Here is a 17,769-nt window from a genome sequence, read left to right on the forward strand (position 1 = left end):
GTATAATGCTTCCTTGATGACTTATCTGCCTGTCTGCCTTACTTTCTCTCTTCTGAAATTCCCACAATCATTCTTGGTGACTTCAACATCCCTGTTAATCTCAACACTCTTCCTACCTCTAAATCTCTGAGCCAAACCACTTCTTTTGACCTAAAACAATGGACACATGCTTCTACTCACTCTAATGGTAACTGCCTTAACCTTGTATTCTCCTACCTATGCACTCCTTGCAACCTCTCCAACTTTCCTTTTCCTCTCTCTGATCACTCCCTTATTAGCTTCACTCCCTCCTTGGCTTCCTCCTCCTTGTGTTTCAACTACCAAACATTTACCAGTACAAACCTTTGCTATCTTAAACCTTCTCTTCTTTTTTCAGCAACAGATTGTTTCTATGACAAAATCTCAGTCCTGTCCTGCCCTAACCTGGCCATTTCTGTATACAACAGTTCACTGTCATCCACCGTGGACACATTGGCCCCCCTCACTACACACAGAATTAGGCCCTGACCGCTACAGCTCTAGCAAACAGACAATACCAGAAGCCTCAAAAAACGTAGCCATGCTCTTGAGCATTTATGGCGTAAGACTAAGACCCAATAACACTTCAACCAATATAAATCTGCCCTTCAAAAAATACAATTCTTTTCTCCACACTGCCAAACAGACCTATTTTGTCACTCTCATTAACACCCTCTCATGCAATCCCCAGCAAATCTTTTCTAACTTTAACTTTCTACGTTGTCCTTCTTTACCTCCACCCACTAACTCACCCACTGCCCAGGAGATCGCTAATCACTTCAAAAATAAGATTGATACAATTCGTGATGAGATCTGTACTGAACAGATATCTCCCTCACCCTACACTCCTTGTTCACTTGCACAATCTATACTTCCCTTGTTTAACCCAGCTACTATAGAGAAGGTTGGTAAACTGTTTTCTAAAGCCCACCTAAACACCTGCCCCCTGGAGACTGTTCCCTCGCAAATACTATGGTCACCCTCTGGCTCTATCCTTCACTCTTTAATTTGTATCTTCAATCTCTCCCTTTCTACTGGCATCTTCCCCAACTCTCTAAAACATGCGCTAGTCACCCCCATACTTAAAAAGGCCTCACTGGACCCCGCCAATCTTAGCAACCTAAGGCCCATCTCCTTACTCCCTTTTGCCTCCAAACTCCTTGAACGTCTAGTCTACAACTGGCTGAGCTGCCACCTTATAGAGAATAACCTTCTCGATCCCCTTCAGTCTGGATTTCACCCCCAACACTCCACAGAAACTGCTCTGCTAAAACTCACAAACGACTTACCAACCGCTAAAAACAATGGTCACTATTTCGTAGTTTTACTCTTGGACCTCTCCTCTGCCTTTGACACAGTTGACCACCCCCTCCTCCTCAAAAAACTCTATTTACTTGGTCTTCATCACTGTACTCTCCATTGGTTCGAATCTTACCTATCTCACCGCACCTTCAGTGTCACTTACAACTCTACTTCCTCCTCTCCTACTCCTCTTATTGTCGGGGTCCCCTAAGGTTCTGTCCTTGGACCTCTCCTATTCTTGATCTACACTTCTTCCTTGGATCAGCTGATAGCTTCCCATGCTTTTCAAAACCATTTCTTTGCTGATGACACACAAATCTATCTCTCTACTTCTCAGCTAACCCCATCAGTTTCCTCACATATCACCGATTTACTAACAGACATATCAGACTGGATGTCACACCACTTCTTAAAACTCAATCTATCCAAAACTGAGCTCATAATATTTTCTCCCCCATCTGCCTCTTCCTCTGATTTCTTGGTCAGGATCAATAGCACCACTAGCAACCCATCCCTGCATGCCAGGGTGCTAGGGGTAACCCTGGATTCTGAACTATCCTTTCAGGTCCACATCCAATCCCTGTCCAAATCATGCCACCTCAACCTCTGCAACATCTCCAGAATATGCCCCTTTTTAACCAATGATACCACAAATCTCTTAATTCACTCCCTGGTTATCTCTCACCTCGACTACTGCAACTCCCTCCTCATTGGCTTACCTTTACATAGGCTATCCTCTCTCCAATCCATCATGAATACTGCTGCCAGGCTCATACACCTTACCAACCATTCAGTGCCTGCTACCCCTCTCTGCCAATCCCTCCACTGGCCTCCACTTGCCCAACGAAAAAAATTCAAAATACTAACAACAACTTACAAAGCCATGCACAACTCTGCTCCCAGCTACATCACCAACCCGGTCACAAAATATCAACTAAACCGCTCTTTTCGATACTCCCAAGACCATCTTCTCTCTAGTTCCCGTGTCACCTCCTCCCATGCTCACCTCCAGGACTTCTCCCATCCTATGGAAATCCCTACCCCAATTTATCCGGCTATCTCCTAATCTATCCACCTTTAGACGGTCCCTGAAAACCTCATTAAAGAAGCCTATCCTGCTTCTACCTAGTAAACTTCCATTTATTTCCTCCATCAGCTCATCCACCCACAGCTATTACCTTTTGTATCGCTCAACCCTTCCTCCTAGATTGTAAGCTCTAACGAGCAGGGCCCTCTGTTTCCTCTTGTACCAAATTGTATTGTAACTGTAATGTCTACCTTCATTTGGAAAAGCGCTGCGCAAATGGTTGGCGCTATATAAATCCTGTATAATAATAATATATATATACGAATAATGTAAGCACATGATTTGACTTGATAAAAGCATGACTCCTCTTGTAATCTGTACAGCAGCACTCACTCTGGGAGAATACAGAAGTTTAACAGACTTTGCTGCAGTGCACCTGTGCTGGCAGGAGGAGGCAGCAGAGAGATGATCTATCACCATTCTCCTGCTGCTTCAATGTCCAATCAGCACACTGAGAGTGAGTTCTTGACCAAGCTGTGCTGCCATATTGGAGGTCACAGATCTGCTGACTGTACAGTATTAGAATTAATTTAGTAAACACAGCAAATCCTGTGTATGCTATTTATATAAGATATAGAGTTCAGCTTTAATCAGAATTTGTGGATAATCTGGAGCAAGGGCATTCTCTTTAACATTTATAACATGCTAGCGTACTAACACAGACTATAGAGATATTTCTGAGATGCACTCATTTTAATGTTGTTGCCAGGATTAGGGTGAAGGTAAGGGGCAGTATAAGCATTAGAAGTTCACTTTAGGGGATCAGCGAATTGTTCAGATAAGCAGTTTAAATTTTGTAAGGGTTAAATGTTTCTTGTTCACTTTAGAGTCTATGAAAGTGCATAAAGGTTATGTTACAGTGGGGATCGAAAGTTTGGGCACCCCAGCTCAAAATTTGTATTAATGTGCATAAAGAAGCCAAGGAAAGATGGAAAAATCTCCAAAAGGCATCAAATTACAGATTAGACATTCTTATAATATGTCAACAAAAGTTAGATTTTATTTCCATCATTTACACTTTCAAAATAACAGAAAACAAAAAAATGGAGTCTGTAAAAGTTTGGGCACCCTGCAGAGTTAATATCTTGTACTGCCCCCTTTGGCAAGTATCACAGCTTGTAAACGCTTTTTGTAGCCAGCCAAGAGTCTTTCAATTCTTGTTTGAGGTATCTTTGCCCATTCTTCCTTACAAAAGTCTTCCAGTTCTTTGAGATTTCTGGGCTGTCTGTCACGCACTGCTCTTTTAAGGTCTATCCATAGATTTTCAATTTTGTTGAGGTCAGGAGATTGTGAAGGCCATGGCAAAACCTTCAGTTTACGCCTTTTGATGTAATCCCCCGTGGATTTCGAGGTGTGTTTAGGATCATTATCCATTTGTAGAAGCCATACTCTCTTTAACTTCAGCTTTTTCACAGATCGCATCAAGTTACCATCCAAAATTTGCTGAAATTTTATTGAATCCATTTTTCCTTCTACTCGTGAGATGTTCCCTGTGCCACTGGCTGCAACACAACCCCAAAGCATGATTGATCCAACCCCATGCTTAACAGTTGGACAGAGGTTCTTTTCATTAAATTCTGTGCCCCTTCTTCTCCAAACGTACCTTTGCTCATTCCGGCCAATAAGTTCAATTTTAACCTCATCGGTCCACAGAACTTGTTTCCAAAATGCATCAGGCTTGTCTATATGTTCATTTGCAAAGTTCAAACGATGGTTTTTGTGTTGAGGACGTAGAAGAGGCTTTCTTCTGATGACTCTTCCATGAAGACCATATTTGTACAAGTATCTATTTATAGTGGAATAGTGTACCACAACTCCAGTGTCTGCCAGATCTTTCTGGAGGGATCGTGCAGTCAAACGTGGGTTTTGAATTGTTTTTCTCACAATCCTGCAAGCTGTTCTGTCTGATATTTTTCTTGGTCTTCCAGATCTTGCTTTAACTTCCACTGTTCCTGATGACTGCCATTTCTTAATTACATTCCGAACAGAGGATATTGACATCTGAAAACGCTTTGCTATCTTCTTATACCCTTCTCCAGCTTTGTGAGCGTCAACTATTTTCAGTTTCAGTTTTCTAGACAACTGCTTAGAAGAACCCATGGTGCTGATTGTTGGGGCAAGGTCAGATGAGTCTGGGCATTTAAAACCTTTGAGATTGACATCACCTGGTCTTCCTAGACGATGATTGAGAACAATCCATGACACTGGCAGGTCTCATCTTGTCAAAGGGGACAGTGCATGCTATAAATTCTGCAGGGTGCCCAAACATTTGCAGACACCATTTTTTTGTTTTCTGTTATTTTGAAAGTGTAAATGATGGAAATAAAATCTAACTTTTGTTGACATATTATAAGAATGTCTAATGTGTAATTTGATGCCTTTTGAACATTTTTCCATTTTTCCTTGGCTTCTTTATGCACATTAATACAAATTTTTAGCTGGGGTGCCCAAACTTTTGATCCCCACTGTATATAAATATCTGCCCTTAAAACTAAACTGACACTGTACTGAGCAATTTGAACTGAGCAATAATGCTAATCAGATATTTCTTATAGTGAAAACAACATGTCAATCAATCAATCAGAAGACCCAGCAATATAGGCAACTTAAGGTTGTTTTCCATCCATTGTATATATTAGTATTGAATATTAGCGTCATTGCCTGTCAGGAGCAATACTGCCGATGTTTTACACAGCAACACAATATTTTTTTGTAAAGTAACTGCATTGCTGATCGCGTATGATGAAGCTCCCCATTCTGCCCCATTTGGAAAGCAATCGCATTACCTAGTTGGAAAGGGAATTCACCAAGGTCTGCTTTATCTCTGTCTATCATAAAAGGAAAACATTTGAGTTGGTCAGATGGATGTGCTAGGATGCTTTACAATCTGGTTAATGGATATCTCCCTTGGACAAATCCATGCATACCCATATACTGAGTGCTCTAACAGGAGGCTATAACCTTAGTCCATGCTTCGATGGTCACCTTGACAACAAACGCTGTAAGAATGATTTACCTCAAGCCCAGAGTGTCTGCACTTCGATTTGCAGCTAGTAATGAGTTCTGTGATGAGAGGTTGTTTGCCTTTAATTGAGGTTTTTCTAAATAGCATGTTATAGGCACTTTAGTTTTTTTTTATTGAAGGGCCAGCCAATTGTGCAAAACACTCACTATTTTAAAAAGATATTCACAAAGGGATGGAATTGTTCCAGTAAGCAGTTGGATTTTTTAGACCTACTTTTCTCAGTCAGGGTTCCTTCCATGAAACCCTAGGGTTCCTCCATAGGTTGCTAGGGCTTCTGTGAGCAGTGGTTGATTGAAATCGCACCTGTATTGATCATTAATATAAGAGGGCTCTGACACAAAAGAAATCACTTCTACACTTACCACCAATGTTAGAGGTTTTTTCTATGACAACCACCAATATGTGAGGGCACTTTTCCACTATCCATTAGTGTAAGGGTACCCTAACATTTTCAAAGTTTGTATTTCTTTTCTGACCATTATGTTTCTTTTTTCATGGATGTACTCTAGATGCATCTCATTCTTTTACTTGTATTCACAACTTACTGATCACATTAATATACAGTGAACTGTTATATAATCTTTTTTTTCAGGGGTTCCCTGAAAGCTGAAAATAATTTTAAATGTTCCTCTGAAATGAAAGGCTTGAGAAAGGCAACCAGAAACTTTCATGCCAGTACAACAAAACGCTACCTTTGGTTGGACCAATCACCTTTCCTATCTAGACTTTCATCTTACCCCAACATTAAATAGGGCAAGCTTCCTCCCACTCATGCACAAACTCAATACATTATTGGTGGCCTGGAGCCACTACCACATATCTTGGTTAAGCAGACATACCTTTCTAAGTTACTTTACTACTTTAGAGTGCTACTGGTAGCATTCTCCTCCCTCCCACACCCTTTTTACCCCATCCAAACTTACAAAGCTTCTTGCCATGACCTCCCTGCTGAGCTATTGTGTTCAGACAGGGTGACAGCCTGCACCTTCCCCTGCCAGACTACACCAGTCAGTGCTCACAGCCATTGGTTTTCCAGTATGCTGGTTCGACAGAAACCTGGACGTTCAGCTTGCTTCTGTCGGACAAGCTGCTGCACACACAGGCCAAATGTTGTCTGGTTTCTGTTGAACTGTGTCTACTAGGCTTAGTTATCTTTCTTTCTGGAACACACAGCTTCACTTTACACACCATGACACTCATACACCTTACTACAGTCTCTCTCACTCACAAGATCCTTTTGAGAAAGGCTGGTTTAGACACTGGCAAAGAATTGACTAAGTGTAAAGGACTACTGCAATTTTTTGCTTGTGACTGAAATTCAGATCGCCGCCGGACCTCCGAGATCCGACGGCGTGACGTCAGGCCAGATGAAAAAGCATGCAGAATGAAAAAACTACAATATCATGGCATAACAACATCTCAGCCTAGCTAACCAAATATAAGAGGGGTTTTCTATAAGAAAGCAGGTTCCATAAGTACAAAAATGCCTATGTAAGGAACAGATGACATCCAGTAGCTATGGCAACACCCCTTTTGAGAACGTATTCTGATACGAAACGCGTTAAGGAGCCTCGTTACGTCGTGACGTCACGCCGCCAGATCATGGAGGTCCAGCGGCCATCTTGCTTTCCCACTGGTTAGTGATTCATTCATGCTGCATCGCTGCATCTGGACACGCCAATATTTTTAAATGTGTGTACACCATTTTGACCTTTTTATCTGGATAACTTCCTATTAAAGTTTAATATACTACACTATGGTTATCCATATTTCTTGCTCCACTACGAGCATTTAAACCGCCCAGGATCCCAGGTGTGTTTCTCCAGCCCAGAGGAGGGAAATTATCTGTGACCAGACCATTACACATTGCAGCCCTCCAAAGGGGATGTCTGATTGACATCATTAACATCCAGGTTAACAGAGGAGGGGATTCCTGTACCAGGCTGTACTCCACTAGAGGGGAGAACCTCACGCTGATTTATGTGATTACTGCGCATTAAGATTGCGCTTCTGGTGAGTTTGTAATCTTACTACTTATCGCACACCACCTGACTATTTATTTTACACCTTGGGACTATTCATTTTACACCTTGGGGCCATTAAGATATATACTGGAATTCTGGAACTGCTCAAATACTTCCATCGCTGAGATTTAACCTTGATTATTATCATTATATCCTGCATATCTTTATGAGACTTTTGCATGTTTTACCAGCTATTGGCTTGTTTGATTTACGTCACAGTATATATATTTTTAATACCTAGTATGTGCACTATTTTATTTTTTTAACTCAATACAGGCATTTACAGTCCTGCAGAGACACTGGTGTATATATATACACTATATTGCCAAAAGTATTAAGACACCCCTCCAAATCATTGGATTCAGGTGTTTCAATCACCTCCATGGCCACAGGTGTATAAAATCAAACACCCAGGCATGCAGACTGCTTCTACAAACATTTTTGAAAGAATGGGTCGCCCTCAGGAGCTCAGTGAATTCAAGCGTGGTACTGTGATAGGTTGCCACCTGTGCAATAAGTCCATCCGTGAAATTTCCTTGCTACTAAATATTCCACAGTCAACTGTTAATGGTATTATAACAAAGTGGAAGCAACTAGGAATAACAGCAACTCAGCTACAAAGTAGGCCATGTAAAATGACAGATCAGGGGTCAGCACATGCTGAAGTGCACAGTGCGTAGAAGTCACCAACTGTCTGCAGAGTCAGTAGCTAAAGACCTCCAAACTTCATGTGGCCTTCAGATTAGCACAACAACAGTGCACAGAGAGCTTCATGGAAGGGGTTTCCATGGCCGAGCAGTTGCATCCAAGCCTTACATCACCAAGTGCATTGCAAAGCGTCGGATGCAGTGGCATAAAGCACGCCGCCTCTGGACTCTAGAGCAGTGGAGACGTGTTCTCTGGAATGATGACTCATGCTTCTCTGTCTGACAATCCAATGGATGTGCCTAGGCTTGGCAGTTGCCAGGAGAACGGTGCTTCCCTGACTGCTTTGAGCCAAATATAAAGTTTGGGGGAGGGAGGATTATTGTGGGGGGGTTGTTTTTCAGGGGTTGGGCTTGGCCCCTTAGTTCCAGTGAAGGGAACTCTTAAAGCATCAGCATACCAAGACATTTTGGACAATTTCATGCTTCCAACTTTGTGGGAACAGTTTGGGGATGGCCCCTTCCTGTTCCAACATGACTGCACACCAGTGCACAAAGCAAGGTCCAAAAATAGATGGATGAGTGAGTTTGGGGTGGAGAAACTTGACTGGCCTGAACAGAGTCCTGACCTCAACCCGATAGAACACCTTTGAGATGAATTAGGGCAGAGACTCAGAGCCAGGCCCTTTCATCCGACATCAGTGCCTGACCTCACAAATACGCTTCTGGAAGAATGGTCAAACATTCCCATGGACACATTTCTAAACCTTGTGGATAGCCTTCCAAGAAGAGTTGAAACTGTTATAGCTGGAAAGGATGGGCCAACTCAATATTTAACCCTGCGGACTAAGACTGGGATGCCATTAAAGTTTATGTGTGTGTAATGGCAGGCGTCTCAGTACTTTTGACAATATAGTGTGTGTGTGTATATACACACACTGAAAAACAATAGGCTGCTGTATATTACACAAATATACAATATACTGCTAATAGTGAACACTTTCCTGCCCAGTCACTCCTCTTCCCCCCTGAAGATCCTCCAAGCTGTATGTTATATGTTTTCTTCACCTGCTCCAGAAGTTGTAAGGGTGATCAGGCAATGTTGCAGGGTCCTTTTCCTCTTTTCCTATTTTACCGAAAGGATGGTCCTCAATAATGCATTACACAGTGAATGCAGGGTACTAGAGACGACCACTTTGGTTTGAAGCTAAGTATTGCAGCCTGAGCTGCATTTTAATATTTTGCATAGTCTGGAGGCCCAATTAAAAAAAGAATTGCTTATACTAACTTAGAGAGCTCCTGAATTACTAATAGAATTACATTGTTTTTGTATTAAATAAAAATTTTAAAAACATAAAATCGTTGTGCCTGGAGTTGGTCTTAAAAGAAAATGGCTAAACACAAGCAAGGAGCATATATAAAACTTCTGTAGGCAGAAAACTAGGAAAACTATGTGCTACACCTAAATACACAGACATGTTCCATTTTTTAGCATTGTAGTGCAGCATAGAAATCGTTCATGGACCTGGCACCGAAGACCCTAAAATAAACAAACATGAGGAACAGATGGTTTTTGTCTGCTGTAACAGTGGGAATGCAGACAGGATGAATGTAAACAAAATAGTGGGTTATATTTTTAAAGTGCAAGCACTTCTGAAATAAGAGTGCAACCAAGCAGCAAGGACCCGAAAATGTGTTGCTGTGATCACATATATTTTTCAGCATTGTAAAAAATGTCCATCACCTAGGATTTACTTATTTCTTTTGCCCTATGCATTAAAGTGATTCTAAAGACAATGTTTTTTCTTTAAGGATAAGGTCACCTTTTGGTAAAAAACTTATAAATGCACATTTTTTTCCAAGTAAAAAATATGGATGAAACATGTTATGAAAGGTGAAGTTATCCTTTAAATAACAAACATGTCATACTTACCTGCTCTGTGCAGTAATTTTGCACAGAGCAGTCCCAAGCCTCCTCTTCTTGGGTCCCCTGCTGGTGCTCTTGGCTCCGTCCCCTTGCTAAGTGCCCCCACAGTAAGCAGCTTGCTATGGGGGCACCCAAGCCCCCACAGTCGTGGCTCAGCCCCACCTCCACTCTTTTCTAATTGACTCACTGACTGTGATTGACAGTAGCAGTAGCCAATGAGTCCCACTGCTGTTTCAGCCAATGAGAAACCCAGGACAGCTGAGGCTCTCATGCACATCACAAGATCAAGATGGGGCTCAGGTAAGTATTGGGGGGCCTGCTGTGCACAGAAGGTTTTTTGCCTTCATGCACTCTATGCATAGAATGCATAAAAGTAAAAAATACTTGAGCCTTTACAATCACTAGTATTTTTGTGAAAGATGAGATGGTCTGTAACTTCAGATGTATGGTCAGCTTGTCTGTGGTCACATTTTTACTAATTCTACAGTCCTTCAGGCAGATCCAGCATGAATAGATATTGTTTGCTGAGAAGAGATGTACCAGGCTGCACAGTGAAGCTCCCTTGCTCACCCGTACTCCCCAGGAGCAATGGGATGAAAGCCCTTTCGTGTCAATGAACATATGCCTTTCTACATTTAAGCAAACTTTGATAAAAGAAAAAGCTGAACACTAAAGCTGGATGTAAACCTTTCCAACATTTCTGCATTTTCACATTCTACCATTGTCATCAGGAGGACCTATAATGAGCATTATTGCATCAAGAAATGTGAACAACAGATGTGAACTAGCACCATTAAAAACAATGGGTAACCTGTGTGCCTGTTGACGCATGTTAAAACATATAGGTTCTTTGGTCCTATTCACATTTGTCCATTTTCCTGCAGTAAAACACATAGGGGCCCAAGGAGTAATTTTATTTAAAGTATAATTAAAGGTAAAAATTTTCTTTGTTTTACATAGAGTGGAGATAGATTAGAACAGTTGTTAAGTTTTTATTGCTATCAGTGCCCCCATTAGGGAGGGTCAGCCTAAGTGTCCTTTTTACCACTATCACTGAGAGTGAACAGGAAAGAAAATCACAAGTTTGATTGGCCACCAGAACAGATGGGAATTAGAAGGCAAATCTTTCAATGGGACACTAGTTCTGATGACTCTGTTGACAACAAGGGATTCCCTCTCTTTGGAAGGATTTCCTCTCACTGCCTGTTTTGGCTATGAGACAGGAAGTGAAGAGGAAATCTCCCCATTATGACTCAGGTGGCAGATAAAAAATGACAGGCGTTATAACCTTTCTTACTCTATCCAAATGAAAAAAAAAAAGTTTTGCCTTTAGTTCTACTTCAAGACATAAATAGGCTCCACCCCCTACAGTTCCTTTGTTGCCCAGAAATATTCCTCTACCTTAGACTACAAGTGCCACTGAACAGCAAGTGAAACAAGCTTCTTTCATTAAATGGAAATGATACTACCTTTTAAATGATACCTGTATGTATTCTTCGTACATTATTTTCAGGACAAAATATAATTTGTAAACTGTATGTTCTTTACGTTTGGTAGATCAAAAAATATTGTATATGAATATCATGCATTGTTATTTTAGGCAACATTTTCCTTTTCATGGTTTCCAGCTTTCTCTTATCTCATGTTGTTTACAGGGCCCAGATAAAGCCTCTAGGGTAAAATACATCAGTAGTGATATCCTGGAGGGACTGTTTAAAGATAGAAGATGGCATGTGGCTGCATTTTTTGAATTGTTTATACAGCCCTGTAGCTCAAGCTGGAGCTTAAACACATAAGTTGCATACAGGGATAAAGGCATCAATAAAAACCTTACAAAAGCTCTAACCTTTCCTAAACTTAACTGAAGCATGCATTCTGTGTGGAGTTGGGCTTTACAATATGGAAGAAGGGTAATCTGCGAAATATAACTTGTAGTGCCTAAAGTGCATAATACAACTGCCTAATGTGATGATGTCAGGTAGGAAAAGTCTTCCCAAAGACTAGCCTTTGGGAAGAACAGGAGCATACTCTGGTCAGAAGGGTACTTAGATAGTTCCAGCAGTGAAATCAACCAACATTCAAACTGTATTGTATTTTATTACACAGGGCAACATTTGTTAATTAACCAAAACAAGTGATAACATTTTTCCTGCTCAAATAGAAAATTCCTTATACGCATGATTTTTAAACCACTTGAGCAAAGTAGTACATAAAGTTAATTGTTGATCTTGACCCTCTGTTACACTATATAACATTAATTATGGGGTCTTCCAAAGAATGATTACAAATGCCCATCAATGAAAAACATGCCATGCTATCACACAGAATTTTAGCAAATAAGTTAAAGCAAACAGTTTCTCAATTTCTCAAAGGTTCTGTATAAAAAAAATGAAGCAGCCTATTAGGTATTGAGCATCAACTGTTAAAATAAATCAGACTTTGAATCAAGGTCACTTTAACAGAGAGAAAAATGGGCATTTGCTCCACACCCACTTGGATAGACAGCCCGATAAGCAACAATAACCTTCAACTTTAGTGTTACCAAAGAAGGTAATACATTCAGGTCCTGGTGATTTAGGAAACCTCATGTCGGGTACTGCCATCTTTGGATTTAAAGGACCAATGAAGTTGTTTGGATGCATCAATAAAATGGTGTTTAATCTATACCCGTCAAATCCACACCACCAACCTAAATCAACTGATTGTTCCCACAAAAGCAGATGTGTGATATTTTCTTCAAAATAATCTAAAGGATTAAGGAAAACATGTACCATAAATTGAAAAAGCACACATTTGGCATTGATGTAACTCATTTAACACGCCACTGGAACCCCCTGAGACAACATGACTTCGGGGGTATGATGAGAGTTGGCATAACTGAACGCTGTAATGTAGTGGTGGGGGACAGGGAGCTTATCTAATCCTATGAAAATATGTTCAGACTATTGGTATTAGTGTAGAATATTCATGGTGCTCTAGTAAAGTTTTAAATGGGTTTGCAGTTATACTAACATTTAGGGTTCCTATACACATACAGACTACCAACAAAGGAGGGTCTTTAGACATATATGTCTAGTAAATACCAGTGCACGCATAGCCTCTTAATCTTTCTATGTGATCATTATCTACTTGGATATTATTGTGGCAAAAAAAGGACATCCAATCAGCACATTGGCACATGTACAGCAAGTTTTCTTTTGCTTCCTAAAAGCATTAAGAACCAATAAGGTTGCTTAACAGCCCCCTATACAAATTTTCATTAGGCTGCCAAAGTCTAAGCCCAAATTAGGTTAGTTGGCCCAAACTTTATGTGAATGTCCAGCTTTAAGAACTCAAACAAGATTCAATTTCCTTAGAATGTACAGTTAGTATCTGGTTTTACCTGGATGTCCAGACCCAATTTATATTAAAGTGACCCTGGCAGAAAGGCCATTTTATATAGGTCACCATAGGTTACTAAGCACACATGATGTAATAGGTTTCCAGTTATTGCTTGTTACAAAAATTAAAAAAAACACTTCATGCCTGTATTGTTTATTAAACTCTGAATTATTAATAACAGATTCTTCTGTGCAAATGAATTCACAAGAGACAACCGTTATAGACACATATGTATGCTTACGTACTGTGCGTCTATACTGATATACTGAAACATTAAATCAATAATATGTACAATGCATATGTTTGTGTATGTGTGCAAATACTGTATATAATTATTTCAGATTGTATTTTCTAAAATATATATTATTACACCTAAACATGTGTAGAGTATCAGTGTAGTCAGAAGGCAACCTAGAATGAATACAATGGAAGAGTAATCTAAATACAGAATTTCACATTTTAAGAGGTTTATTAGGAAATCTTCAGATTTTTCTCATGTCAACCTATAGGAAATTAAAATATAAATCCTTTTAATTAACATACTGGCATATAAAGCAATCCTGTAGGACAGGCATTAATAAGTGTGGTCGTGACCTTATCTTGTACAGACATAAAGCTTCGAGGTGTCGCTCTAGACGTTGGGCACACTCTGAATCTGAATAATATACGTATCCAGCAAACACATTGTCACTCCGAACAAAAAAAATGCACGAAGGAAGCAGAAGCAGCAGACAGGCTTCTGTGTGTAATCACTTGTCACACATGAAAAAAGATGTGCACTGCCTGCCTCTATCATTGGACTTGAAAGACAGGGACGATGCAACTTGCTCTACCCAATGCAGAAAGGAGGAAAAATGAGAAAAAAACTGAATTTATATCAAACTGCAGGGGAAGTTTATGAGGCAAAGGGCAGGGGTGGCCTGACCAGTGTACGGTGGACCTACCTCTGATTCCTTGGAGGTGATGAGATCCTTCCAGGTGACAGGCGCAGGGGTCAGTATAATGATCCCAACAGAAGGAAAGCTCCTTAGTTGCTGATGTTTATAGCTGCAGGTCCCTCTCAGGATACTGCACTGCACAGGCATCCCGCTGCCCTTTTTACATTTTAGCTTTCAGGGTACATCCACCTTGACTGGCATTACTGTGGTCACTTTGGGACAGCAGGCGAAGAAGCAGCATGGGATAGGTCACCGCTGCTGTTTTTCTGCTTAGCATCTTCTCTCCACCTCTACGACAAGTGTGCTTACTATCAGGGCTTACAGCAACTGGAGAGCATTCCCAGCAGCTGTGAAAATATGACAGATAGAGAGGGGTATGGGGAACAGAGGCTGTGAGTGCCATCTGCAGGGAAACACAGGCAGCAAAAACACAGCAGCCTTTTATTATGCCTGCAGTACAATGAAGAGGGTGAACCAATTCTACGTTTCACATAAACTGATCATGTGGACCACACAGGCATTTAAATGTGAAAGAGCACAGGATTTTTACATGAAACCTTTTATGATAGAGACGCAGAGGTTTTCACTGATGACCTATCCCTTTGGAAAATGCTAGTGGCCTGGCTGTCATGTTTACCGTTTTGCTTTTAAACTTTAAACTGAACTCCAGAATAGGCAACTGTCTAAATGTATGTGCATTCGGACTTGAATCTTGGTGTGCTTTGTACCTTTCTTTCATGTCTGTGCAGTAAGCCAGTCTGAAACTTTGTCTCTGTGTAGGAGCTTCCTGTAATAAAGACCAGTCACTGCTGCACTCTCTCCTTGTCGAGAGTAAATGGTCTTGTATCCGCCCCCTCCTGTGGTTTTCTACAGGCAGCCTGTAGTGGGTGGAGCATGCTGGGTCCCTCCCACAGCTCTGCTCTCTGCACAGCCTATGTACAGCAAAGTGATGATGTCATAGCTACTTTACAAAGTAATATCTTGGTTTGAAAAAGCATTTCATGCACACAAAGTGGATTTATATCCTTCATGGCTGTTGAGGAATATATGTAAATGAAAGTGTTTGTGTCTAGAGTTCAGCTTTAAAGCTAAATACCAGCCGAAATCTATTTTTCATTGTAAGTTCTAATGAGCAGGACTCTCTGTTTCCTCTTGTACCAAATTGTACTGTAACTGTAATGTGTACCTTCATTTTGTAAAGCACTGCGCAAACTGTTGGCACTATATAAATCCTGTATAATAATAACATAATAATAATATTTTTTGTATATTTGCAAAGCAAAATGAAATGACCACTATTGGTGTGTGCCTCATTTCTGGCTGCTGCCATGCTTGTTGAATCTCTTACTTTCATTCAGCCTGCAGTAGCCTGTTGGTACTAAATGTTCAGCACTGACATTCCCAGTTCTGGCTGTGGTACACAGTGGGGTCGCTCACTTTACCCAATGCACTATTCAGAAACAGGCGATCTGTGAATGGAGGAGGTGGAGGAGGGGAGATTGTGGCATTCACCTCTTCCAATCACAGAACTTTTTCTGAATGGAGGATGGGGTACAATGAGTATGCCACTGTGAATAGTGCACTGCAACCAAAACTAGAAATCTCAGTGTTAGACGGTCAATGCTGACAAGAAGTGTTGGCTGAATAAAAGTAAGTGATTTAATGAATATTGCAGCAGCCAGAGATGGGGCACACACTTCTTTACAAGTAACTTAATTTGTTTATTTTCTGGCCTCAGATTGAGCTATAAGGTCTTATTTACTCCATTGCGCTCAGATACGCAGAATGTAATAAAGAGACTCTGTCACCATGAACATCTACCATAGTTATGCATTCTCTACTATATGCATGTAGACAAACACAAAAACGTTCTGCTCTAATTCTTCTATGGCTGATGTCAGCCAACATGGCTTGTCAGGCTACAATGTCCCACAGAAAAATGGCATTCAGTGTAAGATGGCTTCAGCTCTGCTCTCCACCAACGGGAGAGGTTATTCAGAAGCATTTGGCCCCTCATTTGGCGGGTTTAATCATTGCATGGGGGGTTCCAGATTCCATATTGCACCACAGAGTGCAAGGGTCAGGAGTGCGTGGGGTCGGGGTATGTGACAAACAAAATACAGAGAACAAGGTATATTAATGCCCAGAGGGAGAATTTACTAAAACTGCAGCATAAAGAATCTGGAACAGCTGTGCGTAGTAACCAATCCTTTTGTAGCTTTAGTTTGTTCAGTTAAGGTTTGAAAATGAAAGCTAGAAGCTGGTTGGTTGAGATGTACAGCTAGTCCAGAATCTGTCAGCTTCAGCCTAAGTAAATACCTCTCAGATTGTAGGGGTCAGAAGATTGCATTGCACAGGTCAGTAGACAATAAATGTACAACAAAAGAATTACCTCCCTCCCCAAGCAAACCCCCCCCCAGTACAGCTTCCCCCACTATAGATCTCTCCATCCCCCCCCCCCAGCTAGTACAAATTCTCTCCCCCACTACCGCTTCCCCCCAGTACAGATCTTCCTCCCTCCAACCCAGTACAAATCTTCCCCCTCCCGCTAGTACAAATTCCCTCCCCCAGTACAACTCTCCCCCTAAGTACAGCCCCCCTTCCTTTACAGATTCCCCTCCCTCTATTAGTCAGATTCCTCCATCCCAGTACTCCAGTGCAGATTTTCCCCCAAGTATAGCTCTTCCTACTCCATGGTCACCACTCACCAGACCAAGCAATTTAAAGTGAGGGGGAAATCCTCCCTCCAACTGAAAGTGCTTCACGTATTATTTATTATTATTATTATTATACAGGATTTATATAGCGCCAACAGTTTGCTCAGCGCTTTACAATATATATCGGGAGACAATACAGTAACAATACAGTTCAATACAAGAGGGATAGGAGGGCCCTGCTCCTTGGAGCTTACAATCTAAGGGACAGAACAATAGCCAGCATTATCTATGCCCCTGTTGGGGGGAGGGGGGCATTAATTTAAAAAAATATACATTTTATTACTTTTTTAACCACTTGCCCCCTGCAAAGAGAACCGCAATGTACCTGTACACCGCAGTGAACTTCCTGGTGTTTGTACATGCATACGTGCACCCCCTGCTATCCTGTGCTGTAATTGGACACAACACAAGTTTGTCAGCAGGTTTCAGCCAATGATTTTGGCTGAAATCTGTTAATCGGCTATGGCCAATTAACAGATTTCACAGTGTACACAGAACAGCGATCTGGCTCTTTCTTCTCCCTGAAAAGCAGGGGGGAAAAATCAGCCAGATCTGTGAGAAAAAGCAGCACACAATATACTTGTTAGGCTTATGGTTAATCCATTGACTCTCTCCACGGATGTCATTAGTACAATGTACAGTATTATCACTAGTCACGGTATTAGTGTCAGTTAGTCAGTTAGTGTCCCTCGCAGCCAGTGTCTGT

At 41.1% G+C, this 17,769-nt stretch overlaps 1 protein-coding gene across 1 annotated transcript in view; it reads right to left on the reverse strand.

Annotated features, from left to right (window-relative positions):
• The window catches only part of LOC149462289 (cGMP-dependent protein kinase 2-like), a 232,611-nt gene extending 217,891 nt beyond the window's left edge, over positions 1-14,720 (reverse strand). The window contains exon 1 of the mRNA XM_089677088.1: positions 14,353-14,720. The gene's annotated coding sequence lies outside the window, so the exon portion shown is untranslated. The remainder of the gene's footprint in view (positions 1-14,352) is intronic.
• Positions 14,721-17,769: the final 3,049 nt, after the last annotated feature.

This window comes from Staurois parvus, unplaced genomic scaffold (genome assembly GCF_062004578.1).
Source record: "Staurois parvus isolate SC_StPar_1 unplaced genomic scaffold, SC_StPar_1.0 ptg000177l, whole genome shotgun sequence".
NCBI lineage: Eukaryota > Metazoa > Chordata > Amphibia > Anura > Ranidae > Staurois > Staurois parvus.